At 43.0% G+C, this 19,327-nt stretch overlaps 1 long non-coding RNA gene across 2 annotated transcripts; it reads left to right on the top strand.

Moving 5' to 3' along the window:
• Positions 1 to 7,395: 7,395 nt before the first annotated feature.
• On the top strand, positions 7,396 to 15,189 carry LOC125484595. 2 transcript variants are annotated; one of them, XR_007263429.1, is made up of 5 exons: positions 7,428 to 7,463; positions 8,266 to 8,394; positions 9,072 to 9,146; positions 9,284 to 9,338; positions 14,982 to 15,189. It is a non-coding gene; the product is annotated as an uncharacterized LOC125484595 (long non-coding RNA). The 2 variants fall into 2 exon arrangements; XR_007263428.1 differs by lacking the exon at positions 8,266 to 8,394 and having other exon boundaries at positions 7,396 to 7,463.
• The last annotated feature ends 4,138 nt before the right edge of the window (positions 15,190 to 19,327 follow it).

Here is a 19,327-nt window from a genome sequence, read left to right as displayed (position 1 = left end):
TGTGGCCACTAATTGTGTAACTGGACAAAGATAAAGAAGATTCAATAAATGCATACATCTACACACAAATCTGAGTGTTGTAACAGCATATTCCATAGTGAAGATGGTTGGAATGTGTTTTGAGTAAGCATCCACATACCTATGCTTCTGACTTCTGTTGGTTGCTGATTGGCTGGAACTGAGAGGTGAAGAACTATAGTCAGTAATGTGGATTTGAAAGACGGCTTCATGAAAGTTTCGTGATGGCACAGGTTGATGGGGACAGAGGAAAGAGAGAAATACATTTCACTTTAATTTCACAATTTAAAAAAATTGTTTACATGCTGGAGTCTAACACGTAAATAGATTTTGTGTTTATGTCAGTACATTCATGTTTCTGTGCAGGCGTGTGTATAAATGGAGCAGTTTGATAAACACTGCACCATGAAGACATTACTTCTTTTAATGGATTTCATAGTATGAGACACATGGTAGAAATTGTCTGTGGGGACTGTAGCTTCAACACACAAAACACCTGAATTTCTGGCAATGGCATTCATTTTGTTTATTCAGGTAAATAAAATGTCAATAGGAATCACAACTGAAAATGCACAGCATATCTATCAGCATGGATGGAGGAAAATATTAAAAAACACCTTTTTAGATTCCTTTAATCTCCCTTTAGATTGACTGTGCTGTTTCACAATCATACATGCTCAAATAAATGCCATGGAAGATGTGACGGTCTGGGAGTCATTCTCTTGCGAGGATTTTAAAGTTACTGAGTTAAAATTAGTTTCAAATCATGTCAATCAAACTCAGTTTCCAGCATGTTCTCAAAACCTTAGTTCCATTATCGTGATCCTTCATCCAGCTGTTTGGAAAAATATAATTTTCAGTTTTATCTTCAGCCACATGCTGAGCTGGTATAATTTGTCATGAGAGCTGGATAAAGAAGGGTGACATTTCTTGCAGGAGTAAGATGAATCCACTAGTCTGCTTTGTATGTCTAATAAGAAATGACATAGATGTGAATATCTGGAAAGTTTTTTCTCATTTGGATCCAAGAAATGATCTCTTACTAAAGTCATGAACTGCACATTAATATTGCACAGCTGGAATTATCTTCTGGTAGAATGCTCCTGCTCAGACTGTTCATCAGCAATGAAATTACTATGTCCTGCAAACATATTCCATTATGCATGACATATTTCTACTTTCTGTCCATTTTCAATAGCTTGTTATTGTCTAGATAAAGCAAATGCATTTTATTATTTAACATTTTTAAAGTTTTTCTAAAATTTGTATGCACTTATTTTGTGCTTAACGTGTATCTTATTTGTCCTTGTGCAGATCCAATTACATGCACAGAGATATCTGGATGTTCAGGTCCATTGTACCCTGAAAGTGGCAACACAGGTCGATAGAGTGGTCAAGAAGGCATACGGCATGCTTTCATTCATTGGACGGGGTATTGATTACAAGCGTTGGCAGGTCATGTTACAGTTGTATAGGACTTTGGTTCGACCACATTGGTAATACTGCGTACAGTTCTGGTCACCACATTACCAAAAGGATGTGGATGGTTTGGAGAACGTGCAGAGGAGGTTCACCAGGATGTTGCCTGGTCTGGAGGGCGCTAGCTATGAAGAGAGGTTGAGTAGATTAGGATTATTTACATTAGAAAGACGGAGGTTGAGGGGGGACCTGATTGAGGTCTACAAAATCATGCGAGGTATAGACAGGGTGTGACAGCAAGAAGCTTTTTCCCCAGAGTGGGGGACTCAGTTACTAGGGGTCATGATTTCAAGGTGAGAGGGGAAAAGTTTAAGGGAGATATGCTCGGAAAGTTCTTTACACAAATGGTGGTGGGTGCCTGGAATGCGTTGAGGCAGGCACGATAGTGTCATTTAAGATGCATCTAGACATACATGAATGGGCAGGGAGCAGAGGGATACAGATCCTTGGAAAATAGGTGACAGGTTTAGATGGAGGATCTGGATCGGCGCAGGCTTGGAGGGCCGAAGGGCCTGTTCCTGTGCTGTAATTTTCTTTGTTCTTTTTTTGTACATTGGTTTATGTCTGACTTTCTTTGTTGCAACTCAGATGGAGAACTGTGAGAAAGTGAGGCATTATTCCACTATTGGGAATAAATGATGCAGAGAGAATCTGGAGTTTCTGCTTTGAATGTGGATGTTTCTGCCACATGGAATAGTTGTAGTAAATAGCATAGTTGCTTTTATGCAGAAGCTCTAAATACATGACAGAAAAGGGAATAGAGAATATGTAGATAGCTAGATAAAATAAGGTAGGATACAATGTTTTAGATTCTACATGATTTGTTTTCAAGGTGAGAGGTGCTGTAATGTTCTTTGTTCTGTGTTTTCATTCTTCAGCTGCTGTCTATACTATGCCTAATTATTTCAAAATTTTTGTTTTATCATGCTCCTGTGAAGCATTTGGGATGTTTTATGACATTAAAGACTCAAAATAAATTCAAGATATTCTTCTTGTTGTTTATGTGGAAGTCATTTATCCTGCCCTGTTTCTGAAGGTGTTAGTTGAAAAAAAAGAGTTGAAAGTGGAAATTTGGGAAAATGGCAAAATTAAGTTTCCAATAAGTAATTTATTTGGCAGTATTCATAGGAGAATGGGAATACACCAAGTAATAAAGAAATGAATTCATTTTTATAGACAGTGCCTGACATCAAAATGTCCCAAAATCCTTTTGTAAATAAACATTTGTGTGAGATGTAAACATCTGTAGCACCTGCTCTCCCAACCACTTCCATTTAGAAGGACAAGAGTAGCAGATATATGGAACACCACCACCTGTGAGTTCCTCTCCAAGCCACTCACCATCCTGACTTGGAAATATATCATCATTCCTTCACTGTCGCTGGGTCAAAATCCTAGAAGTACTTCCCCAATGGCAATGTTGCTATACCTACAGCATAGGGATTGCATCAGTTCAAGACAGCAGCTCACCACTACCTTCACAGTAGGACCTTCACAAGGACATTTAAGAATGGGGGTTAAATGCTGGCCCAGTCAGCAACATCTATATCCACTTAATGGATTTTTAAAAAAATCTAGATATATGAGACCTGCTTGAACCGCTGCTGTCCATGTGGAAAAGATACTTCATTTCAGGACTTAGACCTAATGAAGCTGAAGCAATGGCAATATGTGTCCAGATTAGGATGGTGTGTGAATTGAAGGAGATCACATTCAAAGACATCTCCCCCATTCTACTTATCATTGGTGGAGTTTGGAGGTTAGAGAGCTGCTTTCAACGGCACCTTGATGAGTTGCTGCAGTGCATTCTGAATATCATACATGGCACAGTGGTGGTATGCCAGTGCTTGTTTATGTGATGGTTGGGCTGCCAGACAAGCAACTATACATATAATGAATTGCTTTGAAAAGCTGTCAACATCGTTATGTAAGTGAATGTGATAGTTGCAAGTGATTGAACGTAAAGCTGATTTGCTTTTTGTGATACCCGGCTGAAACACAGGAACAAGAAGGGGTTGGATAATCAATGCCATATCTAATGCATGGCACTTTTGAGAGTACAGAACTCTTTCTCTGTACAACTCTGGAGTGTCAGACTAAATTCATGGGTGAAATTTTATAGGAATTCTGAGTGACATGCTTTACAGTGATCTATGTGGCAGAATCAGATGAGAAAACCAGCGCTCCTTGTCTTGATGTTGGGAGTATTTCACTCCATTTTTTGTGCTTTTGACAAGGTATGTGGTGAGTTTCTTGAGCAACCAGACAGTCCCTTGTGGTCTAGAATCACTTTACTGGGCATGTCCACAGAAACTAAAGGGCAGTTTATGGATGGTATAAAGCATTGCCATGTTGCAAGTTATTCTACAGGACTGGGAACTGCAAGCTGCAAGCTGCAGGGACGGCAAGAAAGACTGTTGTGAAGGTGCAACTGGATCTACAAGCGGGGAATAGAATAAAGTATGGATAGGAAAGAGGTCATGTGGGAGGGGAGGAGGTTCATACCTGTATGGAAACACACTGACTTCAAAGGAGTTTGGTGTACGACCACACTTGGCATGGTTGCTTCATATACCAAGGGCTGGGTGGGAAATGTGGATAAGTGCATGCTGATGTAGATGGTTTGGATGCAATACCTATGGGGTTTATGGGAAGGGCTACGATGGAGGGGAGTTGGATGTTTGGAGCCTTTAACTTATGAGTCCCTGAGTCATACACAAGAATGACTTCATTGATTCATGATTGGCAGTCAAGTGAAAGAGAACTTTATTTCTTTTGCCCTGTGTTACAAATTGTGTTTCTCTGATTTTTGTTGAATCTCGAGTCTTGCCTTGATAACAATCGGGACTCTGTTGTCACCAGCAAAGGGAATGATGTTTCTGTTCCCTGAACTAATTGCTGCCCATAGACTTTTCATGGGTTATTCAGCAGCAACTTACTGTAATCAGGTACCTGAACCACAACAATCCCTCTTCGAGGAATCCCAGACATGTGTTAACAGGGCAAGCAATAATATCTCTTTTCAAACAATTACATTGAAGATTCCTCACTTATCTACGTAGGAGTTTAATCTGATTCACGTCACCAGCTTGAAAGGGGTTCATAGCAAATCAGCAGATGGCTTTCCAGCACCAGTTTTAGTCTTAATTTTCCACTGACTTAGAAACACTACCAATATCTTTAGTTTCAAATTAAATCAAAACGAGGAAGTAAGTCTTCCAAATGTATTTGAACAATTTATTCTGGGAATTTTATTGTGAAGAAAGTTTGATGCAGTGAAAGATTGGCTACTAATTTACCATCAGCTTGTTTCATGCTGCTGGCATAGGCATGTTTCACTCCTGCAAAGTCTCAATCGTGAGGTATAAACTTGGAAATATAACTTAGTTTTATATCATGTACACTGTAGAATAAACTTGGGATAGAAAAAGAAAAGTGGGATTAAGTAGATAAAAGACAGAACTTTTTTTAAAAATTGCTTTTGAAGATTCTCCAACACTAATCAAAATCTGAAAAACAGAGGCTCCACAATTGTAAATTCAAAATTTCAATGGAACAGTGATTGTTTGACAATAATTATGCCTTATCACACTTATATCTGAACACATCAGGTGTCTTTAGTGGTTAACTAAAGGATAACTACAACCTGTCATTCTAATGGCTTCAATACCAAGTTTATTAATGAGGTACGTTATTGCACAGCCAGGCAAATTATGGTCAAATATAAAGTATAAGTTTGACCTTAAATGGCAAGATACAACTAAGATAAATCTTAAACATTGGTTCAGCAGTCCACTCACCTACTGATAATTAAACTAACTCCTTCAAATTCTGATAACACAGTGTGGAGGTGGAGGAGCACAGCAGGTCAGGCAGCATCAGAGGAGCAGGAAAGTCGATGTTTCAGGTCAGGACCCTTCTTCAGAAAAAAAAAGTTATCCCTTACTTCAGCGTTGGCAGTTCTTACTATCTCCATCAAACTCTGTCTTCCACATGAGGGATTTCAGCTCTTTTCCTTTTCAGATCTAGTCTGATCCCTAGTAATGAAGGGCACACTCTTCATCACCAATGACATGCATGTCCAGAACCGATACAACTCAGGATATAGTGATCCCAACAATATTATCTTCCAGTGAAAGAAACAGATCAGCCACTTAGTCTCAGCTTCTGTATCTGGACTATCTATTTCAGTCACCTTCAGCTTACTTATACTGGATAAGTTGACTCAACACTTGTTACTGCCCAGTTTAGACTCATACTTGTCCTTCATATGTGTCTTTCAACAAGGTTAATTTCCGAATCTCTGCTTGCTTTTTGTTTCCTTTGAAACTGGTCAGTTTAGGTTTATTTCCAGGTTTATTTTTTGTGCTTCACATTCAGTTTCCATTCCATTCAACATGCAAATTAAATGTAACAATGTAGGTGCCCTACACTGGAGAAATGGAAAACCAAATTTCTGCATACTTTTCCACTCGCCAAACATGACTTACCCGGTTGCCTTCCCAAGCTTCCTCATACTAATCTAAAAATTGAGGCTGGGCAGGAACCAACACTTAAGTGGCAATAATTGAGGCCATTCCACTCCTTACCCACCCTCCCAAAAACGTTACTGACAGGTTGTGGGGAGTTGGTGGGGGTATAACAATTAAGCAGTGGAAATGCCTCCTGGTGAATTTGATGAGGCTGCCGTTACCTGCAAATCCACAGATAGGGCACACTATTTTACCCCATTCATTCCAGATCTGCTCTGTTCAATATATGATTAATTTCACAATACCAAGTTTATTAATGAGGTACGTTATTGCACAGCCAGGCAACGTATGGTCAAATATAAAGTATAAGTTTGATCTTAAATGGCAAGATACAACTAAGATAAATCTTAAACATTGGTTTAGCAGTCCACTCAGCTATTGATAATTAAACTAACTCCTTCAAACTCTGATAACACAGTGTGGAGCGGGAGGAGTTTTAAGTCTTCTCATTCTGATGGAAAAAAGCTCCAACCTGTTGAATCTTTTCCAATAGCTGTAAACTCTCACTTCAGACACCATTCTTTTAAATTTGTTTTTTCATTATCTTTATTGTGTCCACGTCCTTTGTCTAGTATGGAGAGCAGAGCTGTGCACAATAGTGGTGGTGCAACTCAACCGATTAATGCAATTTCACTAATTTTGAATTCTACACTGCTAAACGTAAGTTCCAACTCTTTTAACCTCTTTGCTAATCTGCAACACTGCTTGAAGCTTCTTTTTAACCTGTATCCTAGATCCCAACTTTTTTTGCAAGATTCATTTTTTTTTTGGAATGGCTAAATGATTAAGGTATTTTTCCTTTCAAAGTGCATCCTTTTTTAAAGGTCATTTGCCACATAATTGCTCAGTCAACATTTTTTCTAATGTCCTATCGTATTCTGTTACATTCTTCTTCAATGTTAGCTGTATACCCCCATTTGGGAATATGTGCAAACTTTGATGTTGATCGGCAGCTTATCTTTTAGATTCTATACCAGAGGAAACATCTGTTCTGTATACACCCCATCAAAACCCTTCAATAACTTATATGTTTCAATCAAGTTGTCTCTTACGTTTTTAAACTCCAAAACTACAAGCCCAACCAGTTCAACCTTTCCTCTTAAGACACCCCACCCAGTCCAGGCACCAGTCTAGTAATAGTTGGGATATTATCCTAATGCAGAAGGGGGGGAATTTGTCAGTTTGCAACTGTGCTCTGACTTGCACTTCACCAAATTCTTGCACTTTTATTCTTTCTCCATTTTCTGGTGTCCTCCCCCACCTCAAGGGCACTAACTCGTGCAGCAGTGGCCTTCTCGTTTGGAGCACCTGGAGCACGAGTCAAAGTCCCGACGCAAAGGTAAGGTTTTTTTTACCATATAAAAACGTTCCTCGTGCAGCAGGGGCCTTCTTGTTTGGAGCAGCGGGAGCGCGAGCCAGAGTGCCGAAGGGAAGGTAGTTTTTATTTCCATTTAAAAACTTAACTCGTGCAGCAGCGGCCTTCATTTTTGGAGCAGCCGGTGTGCGTGCCAGGGTGCCGATGAGAAGGTAAGGTTTTTATTCCATATAAAAAATTACCTCGTGCAGCGGCGGCCTTCTTGTTTGAAGCAGCGGGAGCGCAAGCGAGGGTTCTGACGGCAAGGTAAGGTTTTTTTTCCATATAAAAACTTACCTCGTTCAGCAGTGGCCTGCTTGTTTGGAGCAACGGGAAGGTGAGGTTTTATTTTCCATATAAAAACTTACCTCATGCAGAAGCAGCCTTCTTGTTTGGAGCAGCGGGAGCACAAGCGAGGGTGCTGACGGAAAGGTAAGGTTTCTTTTCCGTATAAAAACTTATCACGTGCAGCAGCAGCCTTCTTGTTTGGAGCAGCGGGAGCGTGAGGCAGAGTCCCAACGCAAAGGTAAGGTTTTTTTTTCCATATAAAAATGTTCCTCGTGCAGCAGCAGCCTTCTTGTTTGGAACAGCGGGAGCACGAGCTAGGGTGCCGAAGGTGACGGCAAAGTAAGGATTTCTTTTTCCGTACAAAAACTTAGCTCGTGCTGCAGTGGCCTTCTTGTTTGGAGCAGCGGGAGCACGAACCAGGGATGTCGATGGGATGGTAAGGTGTTTTTTCCAGACAAAATCTTATCTCATGCAGCAGTGGCCTTCTCGTTTGGAGCAGCGGGAGCGTGAGCTAGGGTGCTGAAGGGAAGGCAAGGGTTTTTTTTCCAGACGAAAGCTTACCTCATGCAGCACTGCCCTTCTTGTTTGGAACAGCGGGAGCGTGATCGAGGTTGCCAACGGAAAATTACGGGGTTTTTTTCCCCCGTATAAAAGCATTCCTCGTGCAGCAGTGACCTTCTTGTTTGGAGCGGCAGGATCGCAAGACAGGGTGCCGACGCGAAGGTAAAGTTTTTATTTTCTGTATAAAAACATACCTCGTGCAGCAGCGGCCTTCTTGTTTGGAGCAGCGGGAGCGCATAGCGAGGGTGCCGAGGAAAAATACAGAACATAGAACAGTAAAGCACAGTACAGCCCCTTCGGTCCATGATGTTGTGCCGAACTGTTACCCTAAACCTAAAGTCTATCTAACCTCCACCGCTACCTTATACTATCATACACATGCCTATCTAATAGCCGCCTAAATGTGCCTAACCAGGCCGACTCCAATACCCTCTCCTGCAATGCATTCCACGCCCCTACCACTCTCTGAGTAAAGAACCTACCTCTGACGTCTCCCCGATATCTATCTCCTTTCACTTTAAAACTATGTCCCTCAAAAGCTACCTCCACCCCAGGAAAAAGTCTCTGGCTGTCGACTCTATCTATACCTCTGATCATTTTGTACACCTCTATCACGTCACCTCTCATCCTTCGTTCTAAAGAGAAAAGCCCTAGCTCTCTCGACCTTTCCTCGTAAGACATTCCCTCCATCCCAGGCAACATCCTGGTAAATCTCCTTTGCACCTTTTCTAATACCTCCACATCTTTACTGTAATGAGGTGACCAGAACTTGACACAACACTCCAGACGTGGCCGAACCAAGCTTTTGTACAGCTGAAACGTAAGGTTTTTTCTTCCAGATAATAAATGACCTGTGGCGCAGTGGCCTTCTTGTTTGGAGCAGCGGGAACGCGAGCCAGGGTGCCGACGGGAAGGTAAGGTTCTTTTTTCCGTAAAAAAAAACTTGCCTCTTGCAGCAGCGGCCTTCTTGTTTGTAGCAGCGGGAGTGCGAGCCAGGGTACTGATGGGAAGGTATGTTTTTTTTTTCCATGTAAATACGTTCCTCGTGCAGCAGTGGTCGTCTTGTTTGGAGCAACGGGAGCGCAAGCCAGGGTGCCGAAGGGAAGGTAAGGGTTATTTTTCCGTTTGAAAACTTACATCGTGCAGCAGTGGCCTTTTATGGAACAGTGGGAGTGCGAGCAAGGGTGCCGATGGGAAGGTAAGGTTTTATTTTCCGTATAAAAACTTACCTCGTGGAGAAGCAGCCTTCTTGTTTGGAGCAGCGGGAGCGTGAGCCAGGGTCCCGACGCGAAGGTAAAGTCTTTTATTCCGGACAAAAACTTAGCTCGTGCAGCAGCGGCCTTCTTGTTTGGAACAGCGGGAGAGCGAGCTAGGGTGCTGAAGGGAAGGCAAGGATTTTTTTTCCGTATGAAAACTTAGCTCGTGCAGCAGTGCCCTTCTTGTTTTGAACAGCAGCACAATGAGCTAGGGTGCCGACGGGAAACTCAGGAATTTTTTTTCCGGAGAAAAGTTTTCCTCATGCAGCAGCGGCCTTCTTGTTTGGAGCAGCAGGAGCGCGAGCCAGGGTCCCGATGCGAAGGTAAGATTTTTTTTCCATATAAAAACGTTCCTTGTGCAGCAGCAGCCTTCTTGTTTGGTGCGGTGGGATTGCGAGCCAGGGTGCTGACGGGAAGGTAAGGTTTCTTTTTCCATATAAAAACTTACCTCGTGCAGCAGCGGCCTCCTTGTTTGGAGCAGCGGGAGCATACAGCGAGGGTGCTGACAGCAAGGTGAGGTTTTCTTTCCATATAAAAACTTACCTCGTGCAGCGGCGGCCTTGGTGTTTGGAACAGAGGGAGCACGAGCTAGGGTGCCGACGGGAAAGTAAGGTTTCTTTTTCCATATAAAAACTTACCTCGTGCAGCAGCGGCCTTGTTTGGAGCAGCGGGAGCGTGAGCTAAGGTGATGATGGCAAGGTAAGGTTTTTTTTGGATAAAAACATACCTCGTGCAGCAGCGGCTTTCTTCTTTGGAGTAGCGAGAGCGCAAGCGAGGGTGCTGACGGAAAAGTAAGCCTAATTTTCCAGACAAAACCTTACCATGTGCAGCAGCAGCCGCCTTGTTTGGAGGAGCGGGAACACGAGCCAGAATGCCGAAGGAAAGGTAAGATTCTTTTTCCGTATGAAAACTTACCTCGTGCAGCAGCGGCCTTCTTGTTTGGAGCAGCCGGAGCACGAGCAAGTGTGCTGATGGGAAGGTAAGCTTTTATTTTCCGTATAAAAACTTACCTCGTGCAGCAGCAGCCTTCTTGTTTGGAGCAGCTGTAGCGCGAGTCAGGGTCCCGATGCGAAGGTAAGGTTTTTTTCCCGTATAAAAACGTTCCTCGTGCAGCAGCGGCTTTCTTGTTTGGAGTGGCGTAAGCGCGAGCCACGGTGCCGATGGGAAGGTAAGGTTTTTTTTCCGTATTAAAAACTTACCTCGTGCAGCAGCAGACTTCTTGTTTGGAGCAACGGGAGCTCAGATGATGCGAGCTAGGAAGGAACTAATATATTCCAGCTTTGGCTAAACCCGAAACACTACACGTCTAGAGTCTCCCACCGATCCTTCTCCTCTAACCCAAAAAAAAAGTGTGGAGGTTCAGTAAGGTAAGGCTTTTTTTTTATTCTTCTGGATACCGAGAGTAGAGGGAATGGAACCTAGGGCAGTTGCATGCTCCTCTTGCAGGATGTGGGAGGTAAGAGTCAATGCTGGTGTCCCCTCTGACTTCACCTGCAAGGTGCACCCAACTCCAGCTCCTCACAAACCACATTAGGGAACTGGAGTTGGAGCTGGATGAACTCCGGATCATTTGGGAGGCTGAGGGGGTGATAGAGAGGTGTTATAAGGAGGTGGTCACACCCAAGGTACAGGAAGAAAGTAGCTGGGTGACTGTCAGGAAGGGGAAAGGGGATAGGCAGACTGGAGGGATCCCCTGTGGCCGTTCCCCTCAATAATAAGTATACCGTTTTGGATACTGTTGTGGGGTACGAGCTACCAGGGGAAGGCCATAGCGGACAGGTCTCTGGCACTGAGCCTGGCCCTGTGGCACAGAAGGGAAGTAGGGAGAATAGGAGAGTAATTGTAGTGGGCAATTCAATAGTAAGAGGCACAGACAGGCGGTTCTGTGGATGCAAATGAGATGAACGGATGGTATGTTGCCTCCCGGGTGCCAGCATGACATCTTGGATCGTGCCTTCAGGATCCTGAAGGGGAGGGTGAGCAACCAGCAGTCATGATACACATCAGTATCAATGACATAGGTAGAAAAAGGACTGAGAATGTGAAAAACGAGTACAGGGAGTTAAGTTGGAAGCTGAAGTCCAGGACAAACAGGATAATTATCTCTGGATTACTACCAGTGCCACGTGATAACGAGGTAAGAAATAGGGAGACAGTGCATCTAAACACGTGGCTACAGGGCTGGTGTAGGAGGTAGGGCTTCCATTATGTGTATAATTGGAGAACATTCCGGGGAAGGTGGGACCTCTACAGTAAGGACGGGTTGTACCTGAACCGGAAGGGCACAAATATCCTGGGAGGGAGGTTTGCTTGAGTATACAGGATGGTTTAAACTAGATTGGCAGGGGCTGGGGAACCGGCTTTGTATTTCAGAGGATGAAGTATTCAGTCTTCCAACAGACGCAACAGGGAGTGACGTTGTTAATAAAGAAATGTGGTCGATGGAGCATAATTGTGGACCCAGAGATGGTTTGACATCAGTTTACTTCAATGCTAGAAGTATCAGAAATAAGGCAGATGAACTTAGAGCATGGGTCAGTACTTGGAACTACGATGTTGTGGCCATTATAGAAACTTGGGTAACTCAGGAACAGGAATGGTTGTTGGAAGTTCCAGGATTTAGATGCTTTAAAAGAAACAGGGAGGGTGGAAAAAGAGGCGGGGGAGTGGCATTGCTAGTCAGGGCTAGTATAGCAACTACTGAAAGGCAGTTCGAGAATGATGTGTCTACAGAGTCAGTTTGGGTTGAGGTCAGGAACAAGAAAGGAACAGTCACTTTGTTGGGGTTTTTTTTACAAACCCCTTAATAGTTGCACAGAAGTGGAGGAGCAGATTGGGAGGCAGATACTGGAAAGGTGCAGAAGTCACAGGGTTGCAGTCATGGGTGACTTCAACTTTCCAAATATTGATTGGAAACTTTTTAGTTGTAATAGTTTAGATGGAGCAGATTTTGTCCAGTGCATTCAGGAAGGATTCCTGACACAGTACATAAATAGACCAACATGAGGAGAGGCCACTTTGGAGTTGGTGCTTGGCAATGAATCGGGCCAAGTGTTAGACCTATTGGTAGGAGAGCATTTTGGCGGTAGCGATCATAACTCTGTTACTTTTACAATAGTCATGGAAAAGGATAGGTAAATACAGCAGGGTAAGGTTTATAATTGGGGGAAGAGTAATTACAATTCTGTTAGGCAAGAACTGGGTAACATAAAATGGGAACATGCTGTCAGGGAAGAGCACTATTGAAATGTGGAGATTGTTTAAGGAATGCATACTGCGTGTGCTCGATATGTTTGTCCCTTGCAGACAGGGAAGATGCGGTTGAGTAAGGGAGCCTTGGCTCTCAAGAGAGGTCAAACGACTGGTTAAGAGGAAGAAGGATGCTTATATAAGGTTTAGGAAACAAGGAATGGAAAAGGCTCCAGAGGGATACAGGTTATCCAGGAAGGAGCTGAAGAAAGGGCTTAGGAGAGCAAAAAGGGGGCATGAGAAAACCTTGGCAGATAGGATCAAGGAAAACTCCAAAGCTTTTTACACGTATGTGAGGAATAAGAGAATGACCAGAGAAAGGGTAGGGCCGATCAAGGATTGGAAAGGGAATTTGTGCACGGAGCCTAAAGAGATAGGAGAGGTCCTTAATGAATACTTTTCTTCGGTATTCACAACTGAGAGGGACCTAGTTGTAGAGGAGGACAGTGTGAAACAGGCCGGTAGGCTAGAGGAGGTCCATGTTAGTAAGGAAGATGTACTCGGAATTTTGAGGAACTTGAAGATAGATAAGTCCCCCAGGCCAGATGGGATTTATCCAAGGATTCTATGGGAAGCGAGGGAAGAGATCGCAGTGCCTTTGGCAACGATCTTTTCATCCTCACTGTCCACGGGTATAGTGCCGGAAGATTGGAGAGAGGCAAACGTCATTCCCTTGTTCAAAAAACAGAATAGGGATAACTCCGGAAATTACAGGCCAGTTAGTCTTACGTCAGTGGTGGGCAAATTATTGGAAAGGGCTCAGAGATAGGATTTCCGAACACTTGGAAAGGCACAGTTTGATTCGTGATAGTCAGCATGGATTTGTGAGGGGTAGATCATGCCTTACAAACCTTATTGAATTCTTTGAAGAGGTGACCAAAGACGCGGATGAAATTAAAGCAGTGGATATGGTCTCCATGGATTTAAGTAAGGTGTTTGATAAGGTTTCCCATGGTTAGCTCATGCAGAAGATAAGGAGGCGTGGGATAGGGGGAAATGTGTCATATTGGATTCAGAATTGGCTGACCCTTAGAAGGCAAAGGGTGGTAGTGGACGGAAAATATTCAACAAGGTGCTCAGTTACGAGTGATGTACCACCAGGATCTGTTCTGGGTCCTCTTCTATTTGTGATGTTTGTAAATGATTTGGATGAAGGAGTGGAAGGGTGGATTAGTAAGTTCGCGGACGATACGAAGGTCGGTCGAGTTGTGGATAGTGCGGAGGGCTGTTCTCGGTTAGAAAGGGACATTGTTCGGATGCAGAGCTGGGCTGAGAAGTGGCAGATGGAGTTTAATCCTGAAAAGTGTGAGGTGATTCATTTTGGTAGGACAAACTTGAAAGCAGAATACAGGGTTAATGGAAAGATTCTTGGCAGTGTGGAGGAGCAGAGGGAAAATGGGGTTCATGTCCACAGTTCCCTGAAAGTTGCCACCCAGGTGGATAGAGCTGTTAAGAAGGCGTATGGTGTGTTAGCTTTCATTAATAGAGGGATTGAGTTCAAGAGCCGTGAAGTTATGCTCCAGCTATACGAAAGCCTAGTTTGGCCACATCTGGGGTATTGTGTCCAATTCTGGTCGCATCATTACAGGAAAGATGTGGAAGCGTTGAAAAAGGTGCAGAGGCGGTTTACCAGGATGTTGCCTGGAATGGAGGGAAGGTCTTACGAGGAAAGGTTGAGAGAGCTAGGTCTTTTCTCTTTAGATCAACGAAGGATGAGAGATGACTTGATAGAGGTGTACAAAATGATCAGAGGTATAGATAGAGTAGACAGCCAGAGACTTTTTCCTAGGATGGAGTTAGCTATTACGAGGGAGCATAGTTTTAAAGTGAGTGGAGGTAGATATAGGGGAGACGTCGGAGGTCGGTTCTTTACTCAGTGGTAGGGGCGTGGAATGCATTGCCAGAGAGGGTAGTGGAGATGGCCTCATTAGGGGCATTTAAGCGGCTATTAGATAGGCATATTGATGATAGTATTAGGTAGGGGTGGAGATTAGATAGACCTTAGGATTAGGGTAAAAGTTCGGCACAACATCGTGGGCTGAAGGGCCTGTACTGTTCTATGTTCTATGTTCTAAGCAACAAAAGCAAAATACTGCAGATGTTGGAAATCTGAAATCATGACAAAAAATGTCAGAAGTATGTGGGAATTTCAGGTTGAGATCATGTTGCAAATTCAAAACTCAAAACTGTTTCATTCTGCAAATACAACCTGACCAAGATTTTGTATTTCTGTTTTTACTTTAGTACTGGGATAGCTCTGGAATCAGCACCAATTCTCCAAAGTCAGCAAATGGTAATGAACTGTGAACCCCATGTTTACAGGTGACTATCAATCATGCAACAGATGAATGATGGATATTTTTGGAGGAAATGGTGTATAGTGGTAATGTCAATGAACTCGTAATCCAGCCTAATGTTCCATGCACAGAAGTTCACATCACACCACAGCAGCCAGAGGAAATTAAATAAATTCCATTCAAAATCTGGAATTACAAGCTTTTCTGAGCAAAGAAGCCATCACTGATTGTTGGAACATCTCATCAGGTTCATTATTTCCCTTTAGGGAAGGAAATCTGCCGTCTTTTACTCAGTGATGCCTACACATGACTCCAGATCCAAAGAGACTCTCCACTGGTTTCTGGTGTAGTTAGTGGACCGCTCAGCCGAAAGACAATGATTAGGGATAGTCAAGATGATGTTGTGTGAGGGAAACCAAGTTTCACAAACTTAATGGAGTTTTTTAAAGAAGTGACTAAAAAGATTGATGAGGGCAGGGTGGTAGACATTGTTTACTTGGACTTTAGTGAAGCCTTTGCTAGTTTGCAGGGAGCAGTCAGAAATTTATACAAAGTAATAAAGTAATTAACTAAGTAGAGATGGATGGGCAGGTGATGTGCTGTAGCTGTACAATGTGGGAGCTGGCAGTCTCCATTGCGAGCTGCAGTGACCACATCTGCAGGAAGTGTTGCTTGCTCAGATCTTCGGTTCAGAGTTGATGAGCGGGAAACTGAGGTTCAAACACTGCTGCTTATCCAGGATGGGGACAGATACCTGGACACTTTGTTTCAGGTGGCAGCCACACCTGGTAGGTTAAGTAAGTACTTCAAATTCAGTGAGTGATCAGGGACAGCAGGGTGTGATTGCAAGTGAGGCAGGTAGGGGGATCCTGAATTCAAGAACGGAGCAGCTTTAGCTCTTGACCTTGCTGAATAGGTATGAGGGACTTGCTTCTTCTGAGGATGAGGAAAAGGGCTGTAGGGAGGATGAGCCAACTGACCACTGCACTGTGATACAGGAGCATGTTCAAGAGGGGTGAGCAAAAAGGCAAGTGGTAGTTGTAGAGAACCCTGTAATAAGGGGGCTTGATAGCATTCTTTGTAAGCAGGATCAAGAGTCCAGCATGGTGTGTTGCCTGCCTCGTGCCAGGGTGAGGGACATCTCTGATTAGGGCAGCTCAGGGTAGCCCACAAACCGACAACTGCTCTGCAACAGCTACTGACTAAAATAAAGGATCCCTTACCCACAACTAATAAAAGTAACGTAATATACAAAATACTATGCAAGGACAATGAAAAACATTACATAGGCCAAACTGGAAGGAAACTGACAATAAGAATACATGAACACCAACTAGCCACCAAGAGACCCGACCAATTTTCACTGGTCTCAATACACACGGACAAAGAAGGACACAAATTGACTGGGGAAACGCACCCATAATAGCATGAGCCAAACAGCGACAGGCTAGGGAATTCCTGGAGGCTTGGATTCTAACCGGAACTCCATCAACAAACACATTGAACATATACAAACCACTGAAAAATAGATCCGGAAGTAATGCCAACCACCCCAACAAACCAAGGCATATAAATAACAAGTGGGACAGAATATAAATGCTTCACCGACAGGTGACAAAACGTCTGCAACCAAACACACCAGCTCGGTGAGCAAGTCTACAACCTCATCTCTGACCAGCTTGAAAGGATTTTGGAGCGTGAGGGCAAGGATCCAGTTGTTGTGGTCCACATTGGGACAAACAACATAGGCAAGGCTAGGAAGGAGGACCTGTTTGGGGAGTATCAAGCACTAGGAACAAAATTAAGGAACAGGTCCTCAAGGGTTATAACCTCTAGATTATTATCCAAGCATTGTGCAAATTGTCTTGGGGTAAGATAATTAGGGAAGTAAACACATCGCTAAAGGAGTGGTATGGAAAAGAGGGGTTCCATTTCATGGGACATTGGCATCAGTTTTGAAACGGGTGGTGGGATCTGTACCGTTGGTATAGTCTCCACCTGAACCGATCTGGAATCAGTGTTCTGGCGAAAAGGATAAATAGAGTGGTTACTAGGATTTTAAACTAGTGTATTTCAGGAAAAGGAAGCAGAAAATGATGTGAAGTATAATGGTAAATAGAAAAGTATGCAGAAGGGTTTAACTACATCATAGACTATGAAAGAAGTTAAAAGGAAGGAAAATTCAGGAGGTATTATTAATGGAAATGTTAGAATTCAAAAAGAAGGTATAAAAACTAGCATAAAGCCACTTTACCTAAATGCTCATGGCATTCAAAACAAGGCAGATAAGTTAACGGCACAAATTATCGTGAATGATTATAATTTAGTAGCCATTGTGGAGATGGTTGCAGGATTGTCACAACTGGGAATTAAATATCCAGGGGTATCAGACTATTCAGAAAGACAGACAGGAAGGTAAGGGGTGTGGTGTAGCTCTGTTATTTAAGGATGACATCAGAGCAGTAGTGAGATGATATGGGTTCTATGGAGAATATGGTTGAATCCATTTGGGTGGAAATTAGAAATTCTAATTAGAAAAAGTCACTGATAGGCATAGTTTGTAGGCCACCAAATAATACCACTGCATTGGGGCGGACAAAAAAACAAAGAAATAACTAATGCCTGTAAAAATTATCATGGAGGATTTTAATCTACATGTCGATTGGTTGAACCAGGTCGGTCAAGGCAGTCTTGAGGAGAGTTCATTGAATGTATCCGTGATAGATTTCTTGAACAATATGTAATGGAACTGACCAGGGAGCAAGCTATTCTAGATCTGGTCGTGTGTAATGAGACAGGAATAATTAATGATCTCATAGTTAGGGATCCTCTTGGAAGGAGCAATCACAGTATGGTTGAATTTAGAATACAGATGGAAAGTGAGAAGATAAAACCCAATACAGGATACTGTGCTTAAACAAAGGAGATTAGAATAGGATGAGGGAAGAGTTGGCTATAGTAGACTGGAAGCAAAATTTTGGTGGGGCAGTTGAGGAACAGTGGAGGACTTTCAAAGCAATTTTTCAAAGTGCTCAGCGAAAGTATGTGAAGTCATCCATTTTGGTAGGAATAACAGTAAAAAGGACTATTATTTGACGGTAGAAAATTGCAGCATGCTGCTTTGCAGTGGGACCTGGATGTCCTTGTGCATGAATCACAGAAGGTTGGTTTGCAGGTGCAACAAGTAATTAAGAAGACAAATGGAATTTTGTCCTTCATTGTTAGAGGGTTTCAGTTTAAAAGCAGGGAAGTTATGTTATATAGATAACAAGGTGTAGAGCTGGATGAACACAGCAGGCCAAGCAGCATCAGAGGAGCAGAAAAGCTGACGTTTCGGGTCTGGACCCTTCTTCAGAATTTTTTTTTTCTGAAGGGTCCAGACCCGAAACATCAGCTTTTCTGCTCCTCTGATGCTGCTTGGCCTGCTGTGTTCATCCAGCTCTACACCTTGTTATCGCAGATTCTCCAGCATTGGCAGTTCCTATGTTACAACTGTATAGGGTGCTGATGAGCCACACCAGGAGTACTGCATGTAGTTTGGGTCTCCTTCCTTGAGAAAGGATGCACTGGCACTGGAGGGGGTGCAGAGGAGATTCACTAAGTTGATTCCAGTGTTGAGAGGGTTGGCTTATAAGGAGAGGCTGAGTATACTGGGATTATATTCATTGGAATTTAGAAGAATGAGGGGGCATCTTAAACATATAAAATTATGAAGGGAATAGATAAGTTAGAAGCAAGGAGGATGTTTCCACTGGCAGGTGAAATTAGAACAAGAGGGCATAGCCTCAAAATTAGGGAGAGCAGATTTAGGACTGAATTGAGGATGAACTTGTTCACCCAAAGGGTTGTGATTCTGTGGAATTCCCTGCCCAGTGAAGTAGTTGAGGCTTCCTCATTGAATGTGCTTAAAGCTAAGATAGATAAGTTTTTGAACAGTAAAGGAATTAAGGGTTATGGTGAGAGGGTGGGTAAGTGGAGGTGAGGTTATGAAAAGCTCAGCCATGATCCTATTGAATGGTGGGGCGGGTTCAAAGGGCCAGATGGCCTACTCCTGTTCCTGGTTCTTATGTTCTAATAAGGTTCTGCATGGTAGGCTAATTGATAAAGTTAGATTACATGAGATACATATGGAGCTTGCAAATTGGATACAAAATTGGCTTTACAGTAGGAGACAGAGGGTTGTTTTTCAGACTGGAGGCCTGTGACCAACAGTGTTCCACAGGGTTTGGTACTGAGTCCACTTTTGTTTTTCATTTATGCAAAGATTTGGATGAGTATATAGGAGGTGTGGTT

Source organism: Rhincodon typus, chromosome 12 (assembly GCF_021869965.1).
Source record: "Rhincodon typus isolate 14 chromosome 12, sRhiTyp1.1, whole genome shotgun sequence".
In the NCBI taxonomy this organism is placed as follows: domain Eukaryota; kingdom Metazoa; phylum Chordata; class Chondrichthyes; order Orectolobiformes; family Rhincodontidae; genus Rhincodon; species Rhincodon typus.
Note: the sequence above shows the minus strand (reverse complement) of the source record. Positions and strands in the feature narration are given on the sequence as shown.